Source organism: Grus americana, chromosome 1, assembly GCF_028858705.1.
Source record: "Grus americana isolate bGruAme1 chromosome 1, bGruAme1.mat, whole genome shotgun sequence".
Taxonomy (NCBI): Eukaryota; Metazoa; Chordata; class Aves; order Gruiformes; family Gruidae; genus Grus; species Grus americana.
Genome location: NC_072852.1, coordinates 216,538,974 through 216,561,426, shown reverse-complemented (window position 1 = coordinate 216,561,426; position 22,453 = coordinate 216,538,974). Strand labels below are relative to the sequence as shown.

Here is a 22,453-nt window from a genome sequence, read left to right as displayed (position 1 = left end):
TAAATATAATTTAAATATAATATAAAAAATATATATATTTTTATATAATATAAAAATGTTAAATATAATTACACCCTGAAAGGTGTTCATTCAGGAGCCCTGGGTACCCAATGGATGGTGGAGGGTGAATGTCTCTCTCTCTTGAAGGGAGATCAGTTCTCATGGGGGTTTTTCTGTGTTAACCCTTGCCAAAACGCTGGTCCTGCTTGAGGCAGGATATGGTGGACACTGTACTGAGCTCAGAAGACAATTGCAAAAATACTTCAGAAGAGGTGGGCATGCTCAAACAAGCAGCCTCTCTGCTCCTTGCTCTACATGGGGCACTTGTCCCCTCTCTCCTTGGAGCAAAAAGCAACACCTACACCCGTTGGGCTTTCTGGCCAGCCTTTAGGCCAAGGGAGGGGATGGTGCTGGTGTCGTGCTTGCACAGGAGAGTGTGGAGATCCTCTCCTGTGCTGGAATGTGGCTGGGGGCAGGCGGGTGGCGCGGGCACTTGCAGTAGAGTCTGGAGAAACCTTTCTATGGCTGTTTTGATCTCTCAAGTGTACAGGCGATAAGAATCAGGGCCTGACATGCTGGGAGAGCATTTATAGACATAGTGAAACGTGCCTGTGGAGCAGGAGGGTGAGTTCGCATCGTATCACGCTCAGGATCAGCAGTGCTCTAGGGAACAAATACCAAAACCTACTGACAGGGTGTGTTTCTCATACGGGTGCTTATGAAGCACCGTACTGCACCCCTGCGTGTAACACCGCATGCACGTTATGGCCATGCTGACTGCCAGGAGCTGAAGAAGATCTATCTGCCTCAGCTTCACCATAGCTTTTGAAGGCAAACTCTAGGTTGAATGAAGCTGCGGCCATTGCATAAGCAAACGTGGTATGCTAGGGAGGAAACGCTGGTGGTATCCCAAAGCAATTTTTATTCCCAGGGTGGAACTCATGTGAAACATGGGACTCTCTGCATGGGGTTGAGGGTCCCAGTTCATGAGCAGATGCAGATTTTCCACTGAAACGCATCACTGCTGGGGCAATCTGTGAGCACACAGCAAGATGACCCAACAGCTGGGAAAGGGGAAGCAGGAAAAAAAACCCAGATCCAGTTCAAACCGATGGCAAACCTGAGGGAGATTTAATGCAGCCCCCCTCCCTGGAAATCAGCCAGGGCACTGGAGCCACAACCCCTTCACAAGCCCAAAAAGGACCCAAAGACAGAAAGCACTGGACACTATCTGCAAACAGGACGTAACTCTCAGATCTTTTCTTCCCACTCCTGGAGACAGGGCATGCGGAGGGAGGGAAGCCACCGCCGACACCCTCTGCCATGTGGTCTGTGTCTGTTAGTTTGCATCCTGCTGCCCCGCTAATAAAACAAGCAATGTCCTTGTAGTGCTTTCCAGGGGGGGGGAAACATAAAATGCATTTTCCGTTAGTTTATTTTTTTAAAGCCCTATTTAAGAAAAGGAGAGGAAAGGGATGCCTGCGAGGGGCACACTTGCTAACAGGAGAGCGCAATACGCTTGATTGCTCTTTCTTGTCCCGCAGAAACCCACTGACTCCCTGGGAAGGCAAAAAAAGAGGGGTTAGGTGGTGTAGCTATACGGTATATAAAGCAGCAGCTCCTTAACACATGGTTGTAGTTATGCAGCTGGGGAGTGGACACGTATTTTGGGAAGATACCTGGCCAGCGTGCAGCCAGCTGTGGTCGGATATCCAGGGTAACTGCGCCACCTCATGGTCCCCAGAGCCAAAGAGTTCAGGAGTGGGAATCGGATGCATGGTGTGGCTCGTGTTCACCGAAAAGCATCTTCACAGCCTCCTCTGAGAAAAGCTGCAGCAGCTTTATTCACTGTAGTGAAGTCACCTCCTGTCATGAAGCAAAATGGGGATTTGCTCCACGGATTACTTTGATAATAGTCCCGACAGTCTCCAAATGAACTACTGTTCCTTCTAAAACAATGACAAAATAAGAGCTGGAGATGTCTTTTGATACAGATGTCCTCTGCCTCCTCTGAGATGGCTCCCTAGAGCACATGCATCACTTCTTCATCCAGTCCTGCTTTGAGACCCGGTCCCTGTGGCTCCCGCTGCTTCCCTGCAGATGTGAGCTTGCAGCCCAGTAGATCCCATCCTGGAGAAGGGCTGTCTCAGATTATCACGTCCTGCTTCCCTTTCCTTTGATCCACTCGAAATAATCTCTCCTGTTTGGCACCCCAGGCAGCCCTTCTTTTAGCCTGCTGTTCTCACCCTTCTCACACTTGCAGCTGATTGTTGGCCGTGTCTCGTACAAGCTGTCACTTGGGCATTCACGCCTGGATTTTCCTGGGTTTTCCTCCGTAAGAGGAGTGTGTGCAGGGGGAGTTTTCAAGGACTTAAGCCCAGCACAAGATAGGCACCTAGTGCTCTCCCACAATGAAAAGGGAGAGTGGGGTATCATCGGGGTTAAGCAAGCCCACCCCGAGCTAGGTATCTAACATAGCCCTACAACCACCCTCTGGAAATGCCTCACTTCTTCCCATGGGACACAGTGAGGGCCCAGTCAACTATGTATATTTGAACCCCTTAGATGGCTAAAGTTGACCCGAATCCCAATGTACACGTGCCCTATCTGCATCCTACTGTCCTCAGTGATGAACACCTCCACCTTTTCCCACTCGCCTTCATCCTTCTGCTGCTCCTGCAACCAAATGTGTTGCCGAGTCCTTGAGCTTACCTCCATCCTATCTGCACAAGGAGAGATTGTCCGAAAATCTCACTGGCTTCTTCCCCTCGTGTCTAATTTGTGGTGCACAGTCAATCCTGCCCAGCACTCCTGCTGTCTCCTCCTTATCCGTGTTCAGCCACGCAGATTGCATTTCCATGGATGAATTCCCTTTGCCTCACTGATCCAGCACCAGTCCTTGTCTGCTGCGAGATAACGATAAAGACCACCGTTAATGTATGACAATGTCACACAGACGGTGTGTCCATGTAGCACTGACTCTTGGCATGGGTAGTTCCTGGCACCGTAAAACACATTGAAAGTGCAAGCAGTGTAAGAAATACTGATGCGATAATGATGTCTGATGCATCCGAAATCTAGATACAGCTATTATTTTTTAAGCAGGGTTTTGAGAGAAGATGTAATACGATTATTATAATTAAATAAATATATTAATAAATTATTAAAACATGTGGGTTACTTGCGGTTTGGAAATCTCATTTCTGGTTTGACCCAAAATGTGATACAGAACCAGAACAAAATACTTACAAAGCATAGATGTAGCTGTCCCTCTGTACAAACAGTTTACAAGGAAAGGAGGGATGAGTTGGGGAAACAACTGAAATACAGCCAAGGGAACTTATTTCAATCCATTTGAGAAGCTGCTTGTAAAGTTTACTCGAAATCTTTTCTGTGTCCTTGCCTTCAGCATCCACCCTGGATATGTTCTCCCACTTTGAATTCAGTGGTTCTTACTGGAACGAAGAATTAGGGAAAGTTTTAAAGCAGAGAGGAGTGACTGCTCAACTGCTGCCAAACTCCTTGACTTCATGTTTCAGCAAAGCAGTGAGATGCAAGGTGTCCTTGGAAAGCTGGAGACATCAGCCCTGAGTAAAAGTGATCCAATAAAACCCATTCTGCTCCCTCCCCATCTCTTCCCCTGCCAGCTTTAGGATTAAGCTCCCAAATGCACTTCATATGTGGGAAGGGGCAGAACAGAACAAATCCATAAAAAGCTGAAACATGGTGACCTATGTGGCTCATCTTACCGGAACATCTTCTAGAGCAGGCACTTAGGTATCTCAGCTGTCTTTATGCTAGGAAAATGGGCGTTGCCAAATCCCATTCCTTGGCCCAATGGCCATATGAGATGGAAGGATCTATACCTTTGTCATTAATCTCTATTGCTTTCCAGAACAGGTTGGTCACATCCATCCTTGTCACCGGGAAGTCTATCTGGCCTGCACAGCTACAGGACTGTTTGGGACTGCTAGATTTTGGCTAAAACTATTCCAGAGATGATGCTAAAAGTTGAGCTGTATGGCCAGCTGAGACCTGTGCTGGTTATTAGTATGGATGTAGTCAGAGTTTTATTTGCTTGGCAGAGCAATGGTGCCACAGACTCGTCAGACAGGTGGTCCAGTGAGGTCCAACCTTACCCCATGAGTGAAGATCAAGGGTTCAGATTCTGCTCAGGAGGTCGCCTGAAAGCAAAGAGACCAAGACTGAAATGAAAAGCTAATAGGCTACATTGTTTATGAGGAGGAGAAGGAAGACATCAAAAAAACCAAACAAAAAACTCAGTCCCACCTCTTTTTCCCTTTTCGTTGTGTTTACGGCCTTCTCTGTGCAACTGGAACTGTCGATAAACCAGGCATTCAACTATCCTGCCCAAAGCCTATTCCACATCTGTCTGGAGTCAGCGGTAGAGACAGCATCTACTGGATGGATGAGCTGATAGGGACTAGAAAAAGAGCAAGTCATGTCCCCATTTGGGTTCCAGCTCTTCTCTCTGCCCTAATTTAATGAAGCAATGAGCCAATTTTGCTTCTTCATACCTGTGGCTGTAACATCCTGTCTCTATCTATGATCAAAGTAGTCCAGGCACCACAGGTTTTGGAGCATGTTCTAAGAACCTTTGTCAATGAGCCAGATGATGAATTAGATGAAACTAGATAATTAAGCTGGACTAAGGTAGATTCATCCAGCCTTCAAATGGAGGAAAAAGTCCCCATGTAACTCCCTTTAACTACTAAGGTCATTATTAGTTCTCTATGACAAATCACAGATAATGTCATTAATTTCAGTGGATGCAACCACAAGTTTAAGGCAGGGGTTTTTTTGTATGAGGTTTGACTATTTGATTCCTGGAAATTCCACGCTGGAGCACGATTTGCACATATAACCCTACTAGTTTTCTTTGTCAGTGTGCCACAGGAGCTCATGCAGTTCAGTGTCATCTCCGTCCCCCAGGACTTGTCAAGCATTTAAACGTCACCACCTTTTTCAGTCAATATTGCTATTTTCTGCTTTCAGATGGTCAAACTGAGGAATGGGAATGTTAAGTGGTTTACCTTACCCACAGAGTGGGAAAGCATCCCTTTGCAATTCAGAACAGCACTCAGTACTATGCCAAGGTTTATTACTTACCCAAATCCTAACAAAGAAAGCAAACAGAATGAATGAGCTAAGGAGAAAAGGGATATGCACTCAGACACACATCAGTTTTAGGCTTAGCTTTTCCATTAGTGGGAGCAGGTAAAGAGAGGAGAGAACCACATGTCCTCCCGTCCTCAGGTCTGTTATTTCGACATGCCATAGGAGACTCGGGGATTAGCCCAAGCTCTGGATCCCACCTTCTCTTCCTGTGGTTACTGGTTTTAAACTCAGTCTGAGTGCGCTGTTATGTGAGTTCAGAAGATACGTTGACCATATTTGCCAGCACCAGAATTTACATCGTACAGTTGTTTGTCAAAGCCCCACCTATCCCATGCAGCACTTCCTTTCTGATAATTGCTACCAAGATACAGAGCTAAATAATGGAAAGGGGAGAAAACTCTCTAATTCTCACCATTATCTTGAGGGCAGCCTGTTAAAACATGAACTCTCTGATATTTTCTTCCAAGCTCCTCCCTTGAGATATGCCTCTGAGCATCCCTGGAATTTCCTTGCACTTGGACACTGCCCTGAACTGTCGTGGGAACACGTTGAAATTGGGAAGGTGTCATTTGGCGTTGAAAGCTTCCCGGTTTTGTCAGGAATGAATGGAAACGGAGTGGTGAGCTGCAAAAAGGAAAAGTGATGAAGATTTTTTTGAAGTCTTGCTGAGTTTATCTGTTCACTGTAATGGTGAAGAGATTATAACCCTGAGACTTCACGTTCCCCCACAAAGCCTATCCAGGGCATGCTCAGTCTATCCAAGAGGGGAGAACGTCTCTTAGGGCAGGGACTAGTCTCTGTAGTGACACCAATGGCAAAAAGCCATTTTGGTCCAGGTTTCAAATCTCAGGCAAATGGCAGTGGCCTCCACTGCAGCCCTAGGACTGCTAAAGCCACAAGTGCAAAACACCACCATAAATGCCAGGCTTGCTCGTGCTTGGGTGATCAGAAACCTCCGGCACAGCACTGCTGTAGCATGAAGGGCAGTAAGAGTAACCTGCTTTGGCCATAGCTTCGATCTCAGGCACACGTTGCATAACCTCTAAGCTGGGTACCCTTTACGTCTTAAGAGCTACAGTACTGTGGAGGCCCCACCCCTGGAAGTGTTCAAGGCCAGGTTGGATGGGGCTTTGGGCAACCTGGGCTAGTGGAGGGTGTCCCTGTCCATAGCAGGGGGTTGGAACTAGATGGGCTTTGAGGTCCCTTCCAACCCAAACCATTCTATGATTCCATTCTATCAAAGTTGCCACAGTCTCCAGCACCTCCATTTTGTGACTGTTCCCCAACTCTCAGTATAACCCGTCAGTCACTGGGGACAATCCTGCAGCCATGGCCAAAGGATGTTCTAAGCCCATCCACCTTGCTGTGAGCCTGCAGAAGACAACCAGCTCTCTTCCAGAGGACACGCAGCCATGTTGTCATGATTTTTTCCAGTCCTGGCTCTTGGACTGCACAGCTTAGGCACCATCTGACATGGTTTCCAACCCCAAGCCATCTCACATCTTGGAGTACAGGAGCTTGGAGTCAACATCTGCACCTGATGATACAGGTTACCCCTATGACTTCCCTCCCATCATTCTTATGTCTGTCCTTTCAACCTATCAAAACGATGCCCTGCTCAGACACCCTGATCTTTACACAATGTCCCACAGCCCTTTGTGCTGGCCAAAGGGTGCTTTCAAGGCATTGCTGCTCTTAGTCCACAGCACTCGTAGGTGTGTATGAGATCCAAGGGGAACAAACACCCTGGCAACAACCAAAGAGACCACCATGGAGATGGGAAGGGGATGAGAATCAAAATGTCAGAGTAGGCAACAAGTGCTCTCGAATAGGAGCAATGATGGAGGGCAGCAAGAGTCTCATTCCCATTCTGATACTTGAAAAAAGGGAGATAGGTGAGAATGCTCTCACAGATTCTTATCTTTGTGTTAAACAGAAGATATTATCAATCAGAAACAAAACCCTCGGAACTGAAGTCAAAAGCAGGTTTTGTCACAGCTTGACTTCCACCTTGGTCTCTCCTCTCCACCAGGGAAAGCAGCTCATCCAGCGCACTGTGAAGTCAGCAGAGACATCTAGTGGCAAAAATAACAGAAAAATACACAGAAAAATACGCAGGGGAATATACTGGAGTGCTTTGCTTCATCTTACGGACAGCTCGATTATCGCTGGCATTCTAGTACACATAAAAAGGACTGGTTGAGAGCTCAAGGCTGTATTTTTAACTGATCTGTTGAAAAATGTATTGGAATGGTGCTTTCCTAAACCTCCCAAACCCCAGCTTTACAGAGATAAAACACCTCTATAACTACTGTGCTTCCTGCCTGTCCTCAGCCTCCCAGGACGTCGTTCACCCTGACTCTCTCTTACTGTTTAAGGAGTTGGAGATATCGGTATCGTGTCTGGTTCTGGTTATGCTTTTTGTTCATGTGTGAAGGTTTCTGTATGCCATTGCTGCTGGGCTGATTGACGTGATCTTGTTATACAGCCCCGAACAATTTTTTTTCCATCTGCTCTATACAAATATGTTTTTTGTTAAGAGCTTTTCGGATTTTGGCTTTGATGGCACTGGGTTTTGTTTAAAGACTCGCATTACCTATTATGTTGAACATCTTGGTGCAGCTGTTCCATTTAGTCCAAGTCTGCTCCTCACTGGACACAAACCAGCCACTATTCAGCTTTGGCAGCTGTTTAAAAAACAAAACAAAACAAAAAAACCCCAAACAACCTTTAAAAATATAACAATGCAACGGCAAAATTCAGTTTCTTAGTGGAGCAGGTAATACTGCCAATTTACCTGCAGTGAAAATCTGGCTTATCTTTGTTAAAGCCTGTAGTCCTCATTCTGCATTTATTCTACAGTCACAGACAATAGACTAAATCTCATACCGCAAATGAAAGATGTGAACACTGAACTGCCAGTCTAGGTAGAAATTTTTACTTTTATAATGACTTTGCAGGGTTCACGTACATCTCACGAAAGACATTTGGCCAATGACAGGAGATCGTTGCTGCGACAGCAAGACAGTCGCTCAAGCAGTAGAAGACCGTGGCCCAGATTTTAATGGGTATTTAGCAACGTTCAGTACTGCAACACCTAAAAGACTTACAGGAACGTTGGAGTGTAAGGTCGTGATCGTAAGCAATCAACAGCTAAAGTGAGTGACTTAGCATCCCACTTAGCAAATCTCTGTTCATCACTCGGGCTGTGGTACCCAACTACGCGTGCGGTCCTACCCTGACCCACTTGCAGCGTGAAATATTTTAGCTTATTAAAAGCCAGTAAGCTGCAGGCTCTTACATGAGTAAATCAGTTTGGAAAACCAAATTTAGGCTCTGAAGTCAATTAGGCATTGCGAAGTGAAACAGTGAGACACTGAAACACTTCATCACCCGCTGGTTGGGCCAAAGAGGCAGTTAGAGATCTCTGAAGCAGCTGGGATCAGATATTTGATGTGATTCCATACCACCTGCGAAACATTAAAAGGTTTAGAGGATTCAGTGGAAAATGAAGGCAGTACAAGGGGTTTTTTTGAGTTACCCTTTCAACTTTGGTAGTGATTTTTTGGTAGTGATTTTTTTCTTTTTGGTAATGATGTTTCTTTTGGCAGTGATTCCTGACATATTTTAAGTTGCAAAGAAAAGCACCACTTTTGCCAGTAGTGTCCACGTCAAATCCATGAAGCAACTGATGAAGACCATTTTTAAATCATTTGCAACCTTTCAGCTGTTCTCATAGGTAGTCTGTTGAATACTTTGGTCCCCTCACTGTCATTCCTCCCCCTTTCCTTTTGACTTGTCATGTCCAGTAGAGAAAGTCTCCTCCACCTTCAAGTACAACTGAAAAAAAGGAAACACAAAAAAAAATCTGCCAAGCATTGGCTGTACTGACAAGAGAGGACCACTTATCTCAGAAGGACAAGGGGGTATCACCCAAAATTAATCTGGGGAGGATGTTCACCTCTGGAAGGGACTGCTGTTGTCATATGGTATAGAATGTCCCTTTGGTCATTGGGGTCAGCTGTCCCAGCTGTGTCCCCTCCAACTCCTTGTGCACCCCCAGCTACTTGCTGGTGGGGTGAGGAGCAGAAAAGGCCTTGGCTCTGTGTAAGCACTGCTCAGCAGGAACAAAAACATCCCTGTGTTATCAGCACTGTTTTCAGCACAAATCCAAAACGCAGCCTGGTACTAGCTACAATGAAGAAAATTAACTCCATCACAGCCAAAATCAGCACAGTCTTCACCCCTAGCAAAAGCAACTCCACAACAGAAGGGCCCCCTGAGAGACCAGGCAAGGTAGACAGCTGTTTAATTTCCTCTGACTCCAAGGCAGCTATTCCAAAAGCTCACTGGCACTCTTTCGGGTCCTTGAAATACCCTCTCCTGAGGCAGTCTATGCCAAGGATGCACAGCACACCTGTGAGGAAGAACTGTTACTGGAGGGAGCTACAGCCCCCCTGTCTCCACTAATACACCTGCACCCAGCTGGAGCATCATCTTGCAGAAAAATCTGAAGCCTTCACATGATGAAGAATCCACCCTGCCTTCTAGTGACCTGCTCTAGTGCTAATTACCCTGTTGAAAACAACCTTCTTCCAGCCTGAATATTGCTGCCTTCCCCATCATGTCCTTGTCTCCAAGCCTGGTAACTCCACCACTCCTTCTCTGCAGGCAAGAGGACAGGAGGACAACCAGTGTCTCTGCAGTTCAGAGCCACATTAATATTAGTGGCTACATCTCTTCTAGTGAGATGATTCAGGGACTGTTTGCTGGTCTGGAAAACCATTTGCACAGCATAGCCAACATCCATACACCCAAATAATCACCAAAATGCAGTGGCCTCAACCATGCCGCCCGCTGAGAGCAACCCAAGGGCTGTGCTCTCCCTGGAAACTGTTGGAGAGCATGGCCAAAACCACGCCAGGGAACAGGCACAACTACACAACCTGGACTATTTCAGGACAGTAGAAGGGTCCATGCCTTGGTCCTTGTTAGTTCCAGTACCCTTCAAAGGAAAGATTAGCTGTATAAGGATAAAAACATTATCCAAAGCTGTAATCAGTAATATTAATCTTAAGGGAGGCCATCAATACCTATGGCTTAGTGTGTGGCTGAACCTCAAGCTACTAGGGAGAAGGCAGGGGCCAGAAGAAAGCTTTTCTTTCAGGCATCTCACCTTAAAATAGATCCTAAAGAGTGTTTTGCACTTTTCCCTGTGGTGCTGGGTCTGCCCAGTATCTGCAGCAAGATACTGAGCTGCTGTTTTACAAAGAATGGCAATTTTGGTGGTGCTGCAAATCAATGATGTCCACCATTTCCCAGAAGAAAAAAAACCAAACAATGGAGGAGTTCTCCAGTGTGTATTCCCTTCTGGGAATGGGAAAGATATGAACTAAAGGTAACTATTTAGCTCGCAGAATTAGGAAGATCTCTTTTTCTCTGCACTATTGCTGTAACGTAGGAACCAGTGAATGTGGCTCTTGTCAATTGATACTTCACTTCAGTGCAAGCCTGAAGAGCTCAAATCCACCACAGACCGAGCTCTAAAATACTTCCTCAGGACAGACTTGGCTGCTGTTCCCACAAACGTCTTCTTTCTCTTCTCTCATCATTATTGGACTTGCTCTCGCAGTGTCAACCCACAAGTTGGAGGGAAATGCTTGGCCAGACAGTGGAAGACTCATCGGTTATACAAGGCACCTTGGCATCAATTCCAGCTCCCAAATTATTGCTTTTCACTGTTTAAATAATACGAAAAGTCAGTCCAAAAAGCCAGGCTAGCTGCATGGGAGATTCAAGACAATCTCTGAACCTTCAAAATCAGGCCATTTGTCTCAACATTTAGATATAAGCACCAAAGCACACAATCACTTACTGAAAGGTAAGCAAGAATTTTATTCTATTTTCTATTCCAGTGAACCAAATTATTACAGTCTTTAAGTCCCTTTGACAGTTTCTCAGTGCCACCATTTCTCAGAATGGCTGAAATACTCAGAAATCTGAAATTACATGAAAGAAGACATTTGAATGGCACCTGATTTCAAAGGCACTGGCCATGAACACACTGCTAGAAAGCCTTTTGAGCAGGGGCTGCAAATTAACCAGCACAAACCTGAAGCATCCACGATCATGAGGCTCATTAGAAAATTTGGACGCATTTGCCGGTGACAGATGCTCTCCTTTCTGGCTTGCCTTGCACACCCCTACTGCTCCTGAGCACATTTAGATTAATGCAAAGAAGGTGAATATATTTAAATGCAGGTGGCTCTCTGTGGTAGGCAGACGACTCCGTAGGGCCATGCTGGAGGCTGCCAAGCAGGAATTTAACGTTGTCTCTGTTTGCACAGAAGGACCTCAGTGACTTGGAAAGCATAGAAGAAGGAAATGTTTTCTCCATGACATACTATGGGCTGCCTACAATCAGCATCCTTCCTCGGCAGCTGGGCTTGATAAATGTTGTCAGCAGCCTGGGAGTCCTTTTGGGCTCCCAGCGTCAAGAACGAATCTGAAGCAATGAGGCAGGGACAAACACCCCTACGCCAGAATCACTCTGGTCACACAAGAGTGAGTCCTTATGTGACTGGGCTGGAAGACTGAATCCTTCAGAATAAATTTAATTTGAGCTGCTTATTGAGAATAGTCAAGTTTATTCATCTAGAGTTTAGTATGTTATCCAAGTATCATGTTTAAAAGCAAAAAGAATCCGAATATACTTGGCTTTTCAATAGAAAAAAGTAAATTAATGACCCTGTTTGTCTGCTAGAATATACTAAGTTGCCAGACAGAAATGGTGTTAACAGTTCTGCGTGCTCTTACATATGCTGTTCTTTGACTTGATGTTGTTAGCCCAGTTTCTGAAAGAAAAATAATTTTTAAAACCCTGTAATTGTGCTGGGGTGTTTGTGTGAGCTTATCAAGCCTTCCAGTAGTACCTTTGAACCAACTGGCCAATTTCATACAAATACGGGGAAGGAAGACAGGTCTTGCAGAGCTACCAGAGACAGAGACCCTTAAGTTCCCTTCCCTATAGGAAATAGCTGGATGTGGGCTCACCCTTTATCAGACATCAGAGAATCCACACAGGCGAGCTCCCCTTGGAGACACAAATCAAGATGAAATGAAGCTTCTTTGGCTCTGCTAATCCCAAAACAACTTCAATTCTTGTCTTCAACAGAGTGATGCCATGCCTTGTGCTTGTATCTCTCCAAGGGACAGAAAAAAGTAACATCACAGATTTTTTTCTTTCCCATGATATATATTTTTTAAATCTCTACTCCATCGCTCGGTTTCCAGGCTGACATTTCCACTGCGTTGGGACATTTGGAACAAATTTACCTTTCAATATTACTGCATTCAGGGAACATAAAGTGGTAGCTTAGAGGTGCTGCAGGACACACAAGACTCTTTCCAGTATTCCCATCATTTACAAAGACCCACATAAGGGGGGATCTGAGCCTTCTGTTTGAACCAAAGCTTTAAAGCAGTTTGTTTTGGCCTCCTTAAGAGCTGCAGACCAACTGAACTACAGCCGTTTGTTCTGAAACCATAAATCTCACAAGCTATAAAGTAGTTTCCTAATCCTTTTATTTTACAGGGTACACATTTTCTCAGCGAGCCGTGCCCCTTCTTAGCTGTGATTTGAAGAAATCTGCACAGAGAAACCATTCCAGCCTTCAGAGCTGGACTTCTCCAGCTGTTGCATTTTCCTTATTTTCTGGGCTGTCTGCTTGTACAAATTAGGTGTTCCAACCTGCTACAACCACCCTGTAGAGAGAAAATAAAAGGATCATCATCAGCACCACAATAAAGTTGAATTTGGAGCCAAATAAAAAGTGTTGTGGAAAATCATTTGACTGATCTTTCTCCTTAAAAAAAAAAAAAGACTGAGAAATGAAGGGGTTTGGGACAAAGAAAAAAAAAAAGAAAAAAAGGACACACACCTGAGCAAACAGATTTTGAGGTCTGTGGACCATCCTTCCACTGGGCAGGATCAAAGTAACTCTGCTGGAGCGCATTATGGAAAAAGTCACACAAAAATTGTGATCCTGGTGGTTTAGGAGACAAAAAAGCAAGGGAGGGCTCTGCTGAAGTTCCCTGTGGCCATTCTTACTGCAATAAAATACTGCACTTAAACATCTAACCGCTGTTGAGAAGGCAATGGGAAAAAAAAACTAGGAGGAATAGCACAAAGTGCATGAGACGTTGACTCCTTTGGTCCTTCCATGTCCTCCTCCTGTGGTGCATCCTCTCCTACACCAGCAGCACAGCTGGTCTGCTCTCCCACGCTGCGATGGTCCAGGCAGGTGGTGGCATCCTGCCTAGCTGAGGGAAACCACTTCCAGAAGACATGTCCTTCAGTGGCAGCTTAGCAGTGGTCACTCATGCTTTGCATAGGCTTAAACATGCTGGTTTATACCATATCCATCACATGATGTTGTACGTTCATGAGGTGGCTGGATATGCAGCTGAAGACAGGGGTTTCACTCATTTGTGAGACCTGGAGGACCTCCTACTAGGGACAAAGAGTCAAGGAGAATGGGAGATGTCTCCATGGCAGTGCAAGGGAGTTGCCCCATCCCTGGAAGTGTTCAAGGCCAGGGTGGATGGGGCTTTGGGCAAGCTGGGCTAGTGGACAGTGTCCCTGCCCGTGGCAGAGGGGTTGGAACTAGATGGGCTTTGAGGTCCCTTCCAACCCAAACTAGTCTGTGATTCTATGAAGGGAGCTGCTACCCTCTTGGCGAACCTCTCCTCTTCATTCCCATGGGTGGATGATGTGGGAATAGATGAGTAGATCATGCCCTATCTCTGCTTGCACAGGGAGATGGAGCCAAGTTCTGCAAGTTACTGTCAGCTCTCCAGGAAGCAGCCGAGGTCACATCAGCAGCCCCCATCTCCGTTCCCATTTCCTACCAGGATCCTGTGCAATCACAGTGACAAAGGTTTGCAAAGAACAAAGGGAACCACCAGTAATTTTTCATCCACAATGGGATACAGGCACAGTTTATTTCTTTTACTTTTAGGAAATAAACCCATGGAAGAGTTAGAGCTGTCGAACACACCACTGTTCTTGCCCTCCAAGTACCACACTTGTGCAGTCTGGCGAACTTCAGAGGTTGCTGCAAAATAGGTGTCCTTTCCAAACACTTGTAGGAACAACCGCTCTTGAGCATTTAAATGTCCTTTGTTACACAATGAAGGTTTCATTTTAATAACTCCCTACATCGCAATGTGAGTTTGCATGCTCAGGAACAGTTAGCCAAATGCTTGAGCTGAATCGTGTATTAAGAAGTGGCAATGAAATAGTATCACACAATGAACATATGAACATCATTTTTACATATTAGACACAAATATAGTGAAGTGCTGAGAGCACAGAAAAAGCCACAATTTCCCACTTAGTTCTGCTGAGCTTGTACTGAATCATAAATGTGGGATAACTTTCCAGAACAACTTTTCAAGACTTAACTGCAGCATCTGGAAACTCTGTTCTGAAACACACCGATTTCAAGGACTCCAGGAAATTTGCACATACATGATCATTTTGCATTTACCTTGGATCTCAACTGGGTGGAAACCAATTTATTTGCCCACATTGCATTCCTAGTGAGAAACTGTTACTCCCATCTTTTTTCCTAGTACACAGTTTTGCTTGTTGTTCTTTGCTTTTTTTTTTTCTTTTTTTTTTTTAAAATACAAGAAGGAAATTAAGAATGTCAGGTCTAAGGTGACTCTCTGTAATACAACACATATTTTTATTCCACATGGAAAAGCAATGCTACGTTGTTCAAATACCAAAAATGTTCTTCCCCTCACCCTGCTGCAATAACTCTTGTTACCTATCTATAAAAGTAAGCAAAAAACCCCAAGCCTAGACAAAAGGTTTGCTTACTGCTTAGCTTTGCACTCTAATTAGATGAGTAATCTAATAAATCGAAAACCAAAACAAAAGGAAGATTTAATTTGTCTTTATCTATTATGAAAATGAGGTTGATTGGAGTGGCATAGACATACGATTTTATACAGTATTCATCCAAGTTTTTCAACTGAAACTTTCTGTAAACTGGGAAAATGATCTGTGAATTGCTCTGGTTTTCTGCAGGGTTCATTCAGGATCAATGAAACTCTGCTTTTAAGATGAAATATTTTATTTTGATGATATCTAACCACACAAGTCTGTCTTAATTCATCTTCAATATAATCTTGAGAAGATTAAAAATTTATAAAATTATGCTTCACACCAGATTATAACTGTTTGCTTAAAAGATATCTTTTTTTATTATTCAGGATTATTGTTGAATCAAAATTACCAATTATGTTATAGCTCTGTTCCCAAATTCTATCTCAGCCCAGGAGAAGTGTTTACTCTGTAAAGGCTACAATATATTCAAATATCCCTAGAAAAAATAAATCTAAACCTGCATATTCATAAGTCTTTATGCCTTTAGCAAACCGAAATATCTACTGTGCAGCAGCTCTGGGACAAGCAAGGAATGCAAGACACATTTTTATCTGACCTAGCACGTCTTACATGTAATAAGATATTACCAAATTGTCTGTAAATGAAAATCCTAGTGGAGCTCTGCTCAGCTCAGGGAAAGTATCACAATACTTCAGGAAATACTGACTTGCTGGAAATGAAGAAATTACTATTTTAATTTTTTGTAATTAGATAAACATGGGATGTAGGTTTCCGAGTCAGCTGTGGATATTTGGTATTTCGAATGGATGTTACCCACCTACGCTCCTGTCTCCAACATGTTCCCACCTTCTTTTCTGAAGAGATGCTCAGGCTCGGAGTGCAAGTGTCAGTGTGAAGAGGAACATGTGAAGCAGAACCGTTCATAAAATGCTGTCACTGCAAGAGGAGACAGTGCTGTTATGGGAAAAGATGCCTAAATAACCAAAAACACATTGAATGATTGTCTAAGATTCTTCCTCTCCTGGTGATCCTTCCTTGTCTGCTGACAACGCAGGAATCCAAATGGATACTGATGTTAGGAGGGGCTGTCGTCTTGGCTTTTATGAATACCATGGACTGTACGTTCATTTACTCCAAACTAACTCACCCCTGCTACCCCTTCTCTTTAAGTATCATTTGTCTTGCTTCTGCTGTCTCTCATCATGTCATATTTGTCAGTCTCCTGGGCTAGAGACATTGTTTTATAGCACTGGGCAGGGCTTCAGGAGACCTTGATATAGTGTCCTGATTCACTACAAACTTTCCGTGTGACCAGATGGAGGCCATAATCACTTCAGAGATCTGGTAACTGGGCCTCACATCCAGAGATTTTATGAAAATAAATAGATCAATGACATAGAAAATATTCCAGAAATGGGGGTCACATGAATATCCTTGATTATATCTACATGGTCTTTTGCATAGGAAAGAAAGTGAGTCCACCTGTGTCCCTAGCCAACCAGGAATCCTGGAGCCACCTCCCCATCTGCAGGAGGGTGCATTGGTCCTGCTTTCAACTGCAGGTTCCTGGTTCCCAGTCTGCCTGGAGCACGGACAGAGCAGAGGCTACAGTTTGCCTGCAAAGACCAGAGACCTGCACGACATCAAAGCAGCCATGATCAGCAACCATTCATACAGAGTAGTAGGGAGTGGAACATCATGATAGAATCATAGAATCTTTAAGGTTGGAAAAGACCTCTAGGATCATGAGTTCAACCATCAACCCAACACCACCAATGTCTACTAGACCATGTCCCGAAGTGCCGTGTCTACATGCTTTTTGAACACCTCCAGGGACAGTGACTCCACCACCTCTCTGGGGAGCCTGTTCCAATGTCTGGCCACCCTTTCAGTGAAGAAATTTTTCCTAATATCCAACCTAAATCTCCCCTGGAGCAATTTGAGGCCGTTTCCTCTTGTCCTACCACTTGTTGCTTGGGAGAAGAGACCAACACCCACCTCACCACAACCTCCTTTCAGGGAGTTGCAGAGAGTCATAAGGTCTCCCCTCAGCCTCCTCTTCTCCAGACTAAACAACCCCAGTTCCCTCAGCCGCATCTTGTAAGACGTAAGACTTGTGCTCCAGACCCTTCACCAGCTACAAATACAGATACAAATCAACATTTTAAAAGCTGAGAGTCAGTGCAGAGAAGATAAAGAAGTACAAACAGCAAAGTGTGTGGATCCATATGACCTGATCCAGCATAAAGTCTGGATCCATACAATCCGGTATCTAACCCAAATCCGCATTGCTAGAACCTCTTCTGCTAAGCATGCTCAGCAGTTGGCTACCTGTGTGACCATCACATCTCACAACACTCTCGATCTGTGAGAAAAGAAACAGTAGAAACGCTCCAACTTTTTAGCCATCTGTCATGGCTTGCTATGTATTTAATTTAAACAACAGGCAATGACTGTACCAACAACAAGCTGGTCAACCCAAGAAGAAGTAAGCAGAATAAGTTGCTGCTCCAAGTAGATCCTGACTGTACCAGTTGCTACAGTTAGTGGGTAAATCATCCCTTGGAGGTCATGCTATTTAGGATCATAAAAGCCTAGAGTCTTTTTTCATCAGTTTGAGCTGTTTTAAGGTCACCTTTTCCCCGAAGACTGTAAGAGTAGTTCCCTTGGCTGGGCTCCCTGCATAGCCAAGGTTACAGAAGGAACACACAAATTTTTATTTAATATTTGAAGAATACTGGTATTTGGAGAAAAGTGAAGAGGAACTTGCTGGTTTTCTACAATTGTGATCCATAAAAGCAGCATTTTAGGATGGGGGGAGAAACAGCAGGCTAGGGGAGAAAACGAGTGGGTTGGTTTGTTTAAACAGCAACCCTAACCTGATACATCGTGCAAATATGTCCTGGCCAGAATAGAAAAGTCTTAAAGATCAGGAGCAATGACTAACATGTGAAGGGGAATTGAGAAGAGAATGCAACTTTGTAGACAAAGAAGTGAAGGACTGAATTTGGAAAAGGGAAAGTAAACAGAGTAGAAAAAAAACATAGCATGGGTAATATTTAATAGAAGAAATGGAATACAGTGGGGTTTTTCTATTGTCCAGACCACAATTCAAATGAGGAGATGCATCACAGAATCATAGAATGGTTTGGGTTGGAAGGGACCTCACAGCCCATCTAGCTCCACCCCCCTGCCATGGGCAGGGACACCCTCCACTAGCCCAGCTTGCCCAAAGCCCCATCCAACCTGGCCTTCAACACTGCCAGGGAGCCAGGGGCAGCCACAGCTTCTCGGGGCAACCTGTGCCAGGGCCTCAGCACCCTCACAGGGAAGAATTTCTGCCTCACATCTCATCTCCATCTGCCCTCCTGCAGCTTCAGGCCATTCCCCTTGGCCTGTCACTCCCTGCCCTTGTCACCAGCCCCTCTCCAGCTTTCCTGGAGCCCCTTTGGGGACTGGAAGGGGCTCTAAGGTCTCCCCGCAGCCTTCTCTTCTCCAGGCTGAACAAGCCCAACTCTCTCAGCCTGTCTCCATAGCAGAGGTGCTCCAGCCCTCAGATCATCTCTGTGGCCTCCTCTGGACTCGCTCCAACAGCTCCATGTCCTTCTTGTGCTGGGGACCCCAGTGCTGGACACAGTAAAAAGGCAAATTTATCAAAAAAGGCAAATTTTAGAATAGCTTAGAAAGATTTTGTTGTCACAGGATCTACTGATAGCCACCTAGGGAATGCAATATAATACCAAGGCAGCTAAATAATACAGCCCCAGTGCTCTACTCAGATGCTGAACTTTGTACCTAGACTGAGATTTTCAAAATACGTGCATTTTAGTGCCTTTAACGGTGCATGCCCAGCTTGACACTGCGTTAAAACTCCTTTCCACAGAGAGGATTATTGCTAAACACTTTCTAAAAATCACAGCCTTTCAATGCATATCCAGTTGAGAAATATAAAATACAGGCATCCAAGAACACTGAGCTTTGAAAAGCATGACCTTAGACAACAGCAAGTTAGGCACAAAACTATAGGGGCAGAAAAATAGCACCAAGCCCTGGAAAGAGACCTGTCATCCCTGCAGGTCTTTCCATATCAGTTCTGGGAGAAAATAAGAGTGGTGAGACCTGAAGGACCACATAGCAGCAAGGTGTGCAGGAGCTTATGCATACCTTGGAGAAGCAAATAGTGCAGAAAATGGCTGCATCGGTATTTTCAGCATTTTTTTCACTCTTGAAGTGTCTCCCAGGCACAACGGCGCACTCTCAGATGGGCAACTGCATCCATGCTCTAGCTGCATTGTCCTGCCTGAAAGGTGCAAAGTCAGGATTAGAGTTGCGAATCTGTTCCATTATCCCCATTGTTACAATAAGAATGTGAAATAGTCTGGAAAATACAGGAATACCTGACGTCAAATTGTACGTATTACAAGTACTTTCCAAATCCAGCTTTTATAATAACACAGAAGGGTGCCTTTACATATGCCAAAACCCACACCGAAGCCACAGGTTTCTCAATAAACACATCTTCTGCAACGATGATACACTTACGGGATTAAAGTTTATAAGAACAGCTAAACGGAGAGAGGTCTGCTCACCTGCCAAGCAGTAATTCCTTCAAGCTTTCTGCCATCTCTGCAGACACTGAACAGAGTACCCTGCTTTATGCACGACAGTGATTTGGAAGGTGTAGTTTTGTACGGTGAACTTGAAAAGTCTTGAAGTCAATGCTCAGTTGCATACTTCCACTTAATCTTTTCACAGTGGAATGGAAACTATCTGATGATTAGCATGCGTTTAGGCCCATGTCTCTTCCTAATTTAACAGTTGTATTCTTGGATCGTAGGGTACAGGGTTCAGGAGGAGCTGTGTACGGTGTGCACAAAGTCTCCCAGGAATAAGCCTGTGCCTTTCACTGTGGGCGTGCTCCTTCTTAATCAAAACATTGCTCAGCAAAGTTGACATCTGCAAGGCAAACAAGTAACTTCATCTGGCTTTGCATACTTTATATACATACATCTACTCACAAAAAATGAACCAAAAAGTGACTTAGAAGTGCTTATTCATTAGGCAAAGAGAAGTCCTCCAGGGTGCAAAGCCTCCTTTCTCAGTGAGGTTCCTGGCAATCATAGCTTGCCGTTACTTTTTTATTATTAAAAAAGGAATTAAACCCATATTTTTCTCATTTCAGTAAGTACCTTTATGATGTCCAAACAACTCCAACAATGATATCATCTGTCTCTTTCCTCCAGGGAGGAATATGGGCCAGACCGTGATATTCCTGCTCGTTCCTGGAGCACAGAGCCTCACACCAAGGTGAAGGCAGCAAGCTTCACTCCTTGGGGGGAACTGCGTGTCACAGCACCATCCGCTTTATACTGCACCACCTACCCGAGAGCTGTTCAATGCTATAAATTAAGAGTTAAAGCCCAAATCCTGCTAAGCCTGATGTCTGCAGGCAGATACCCAAGGCTGTTCTTCAGCAGGACGTGCTCACCAGTAAGGATCTGCCCATATGGATCCTATTTCTCCACAAATACTGTTTCCAGGATATGTACAACATGCGGCATAATTGGGCTGCAGTCCTTGAAGTGGCCTCTGATTTAATAAAACAGATGATTCACCTTCAACTCGTTAAGTCCCCCAGTCTAGGAAGGAGGTCAAGTGTGCCTTTAGTTGGCTGCCTGCCCCGTCCACGCTTTCTGTGAGGGACCCATTCCTTCAGCAGCACAAAACCCTCCAGCCTGTGTCTGCTCAGCCTACCATCACCGGGGATGGAGGAGAAGACCAGGACCCCACCTGGGTTTAGCTCTGGGTTTACATAGTATGCAGGCTTGGAGCATCACTACCAACCCACCCCTGCCGTTGACCGACTCCCTCACACATCTCCCCACGCCTCTCCTGCTTCCCTCATGACCCATACCCATAAACACCTTTCCTTCACCAAGTTAGCAGGTGCTAACTGTACAGAAGCGTCCTGCTGCTTCACCAGGAAACCGCCACGAAGCTTTAAGTTCTGCTCTGGGAGTAAGAGAGGACAAAAAAAGCAAGGTGCAAGCGATAATGCTCTTCCCTTCAAACACCATGTCCTGTTGACGGTAGATGCTGAAATCTCTTGGTTGCCATAATCTACCTGCTAGAAAGTCCCACTGAGGCTTGTGGACCACGTCAGATGTGTCACCATGTTGAACAGACCTTCTAGAGGTTCTTCCAGGAGCAAGGAAAGATGGTCCTTTCCCCAGATCCTCAGACATTTGCTGGCTGAAGAGGCAACAGAAGCTGAATTTTCAGGCTCTAGCAGTTGTGTGTGTAGTCCCAGTTCTAACGATAGACTGCCACAGATAATCAGAGACTCCTGTCACCTCCCAGTGAAAGATGCCATGAGACACCTGAAACTATTGGCAGATGTGCTGAAGTGCCTCCATCCCCGGCTTTCGCAGGGATCTCTATTTCTAAATGTAAATCAGCGTTGATCACTATCTTTTAATAAAGATGGAGTGCTAACAGAACCCTCTCCTCCAGCTGCTGCAAGGGAAGCCTATGCTCCAGTGTGGACTCCATACGCTACGCTTGCAGCTTGGCTTCTCAGCAAGAAGGACCCCACATTGTCCCCACAAATGCTTTGTTAGAACGTTGCTGTTGGTGGAACACGCGGTCGTGAATGTGTAAGGGTTTGTGGGAGGTCTGCGAAGAGCAGGAGTGGCTTTGGGGGATGGTAAAAGCCATCCTTTAGTCTGTACCCCCAGTTCTACAACTAGGAAACTAATTTATTCCTAGAGTATTGATGTCAATTAACACGCATGGGGGGGTCAGTAGGAACCTTATGCAAAACAGCTATGCGGCAGCCACTGCAACACAAGAGCATCGTCTACCATAAAATCACATGGGCAGTCACACCGCCGGTTTACTCACTGACGTATTTACCCGTGGGACACATGGGACTACACGGGCATCTGTTCTGTCATTGCTGCTCCTCAAATCTCACCAAACAAACTTTACTACTGCCTGCCTTGCCTTCAAGGACATTTCCAGGGATAACTGTCGCCAGCTAAAACAGAAGACACACAGGCATGGTTTTTAAGAAAAAAAGCAAGCTTGCTACACAAAAATAAATAAATAGAAACACTGGACAACTATGGCAATAATAAAATGAACAATTATTGCATTATGGAACAGGCACATTGAATTCTAATTGATTAACAGTGTTATTTTGCAAAGTAAAGAAAACTTATAATGAACATGCATATATTTTGAAATTGCTACAGATCTGTCTACAATTTCCAACTCCATATTTTTTGCTGATGCCTCACTACTTATACATAGGCAAAATGTTGGGGAGACTGCTATTCTTTGTAAGAACTGTTTTCCTTAGGGAAACTGGGAGCATTAGAGGTCTGGAAATTA

The 22,453-nt window shown here is 44.8% G+C and overlaps 1 long non-coding RNA gene across 1 annotated transcript; it reads right to left on the bottom strand.

Moving 5' to 3' along the window:
- Nucleotides 1-12,537: 12,537 nt before the first annotated feature.
- On the bottom strand, nt 12,538-20,556 carry LOC129201653 (uncharacterized). Its single transcript, XR_008575456.1, has 5 exons — nt 20,248-20,556; nt 19,648-20,014; nt 19,223-19,358; nt 15,876-15,994; nt 12,538-12,903 (listed from the first exon to the last, which is right to left on the bottom strand). It is a non-coding gene; the product is annotated as an uncharacterized LOC129201653 (long non-coding RNA).
- Between the last annotated feature and the right edge of the window lie 1,897 nt (nt 20,557-22,453).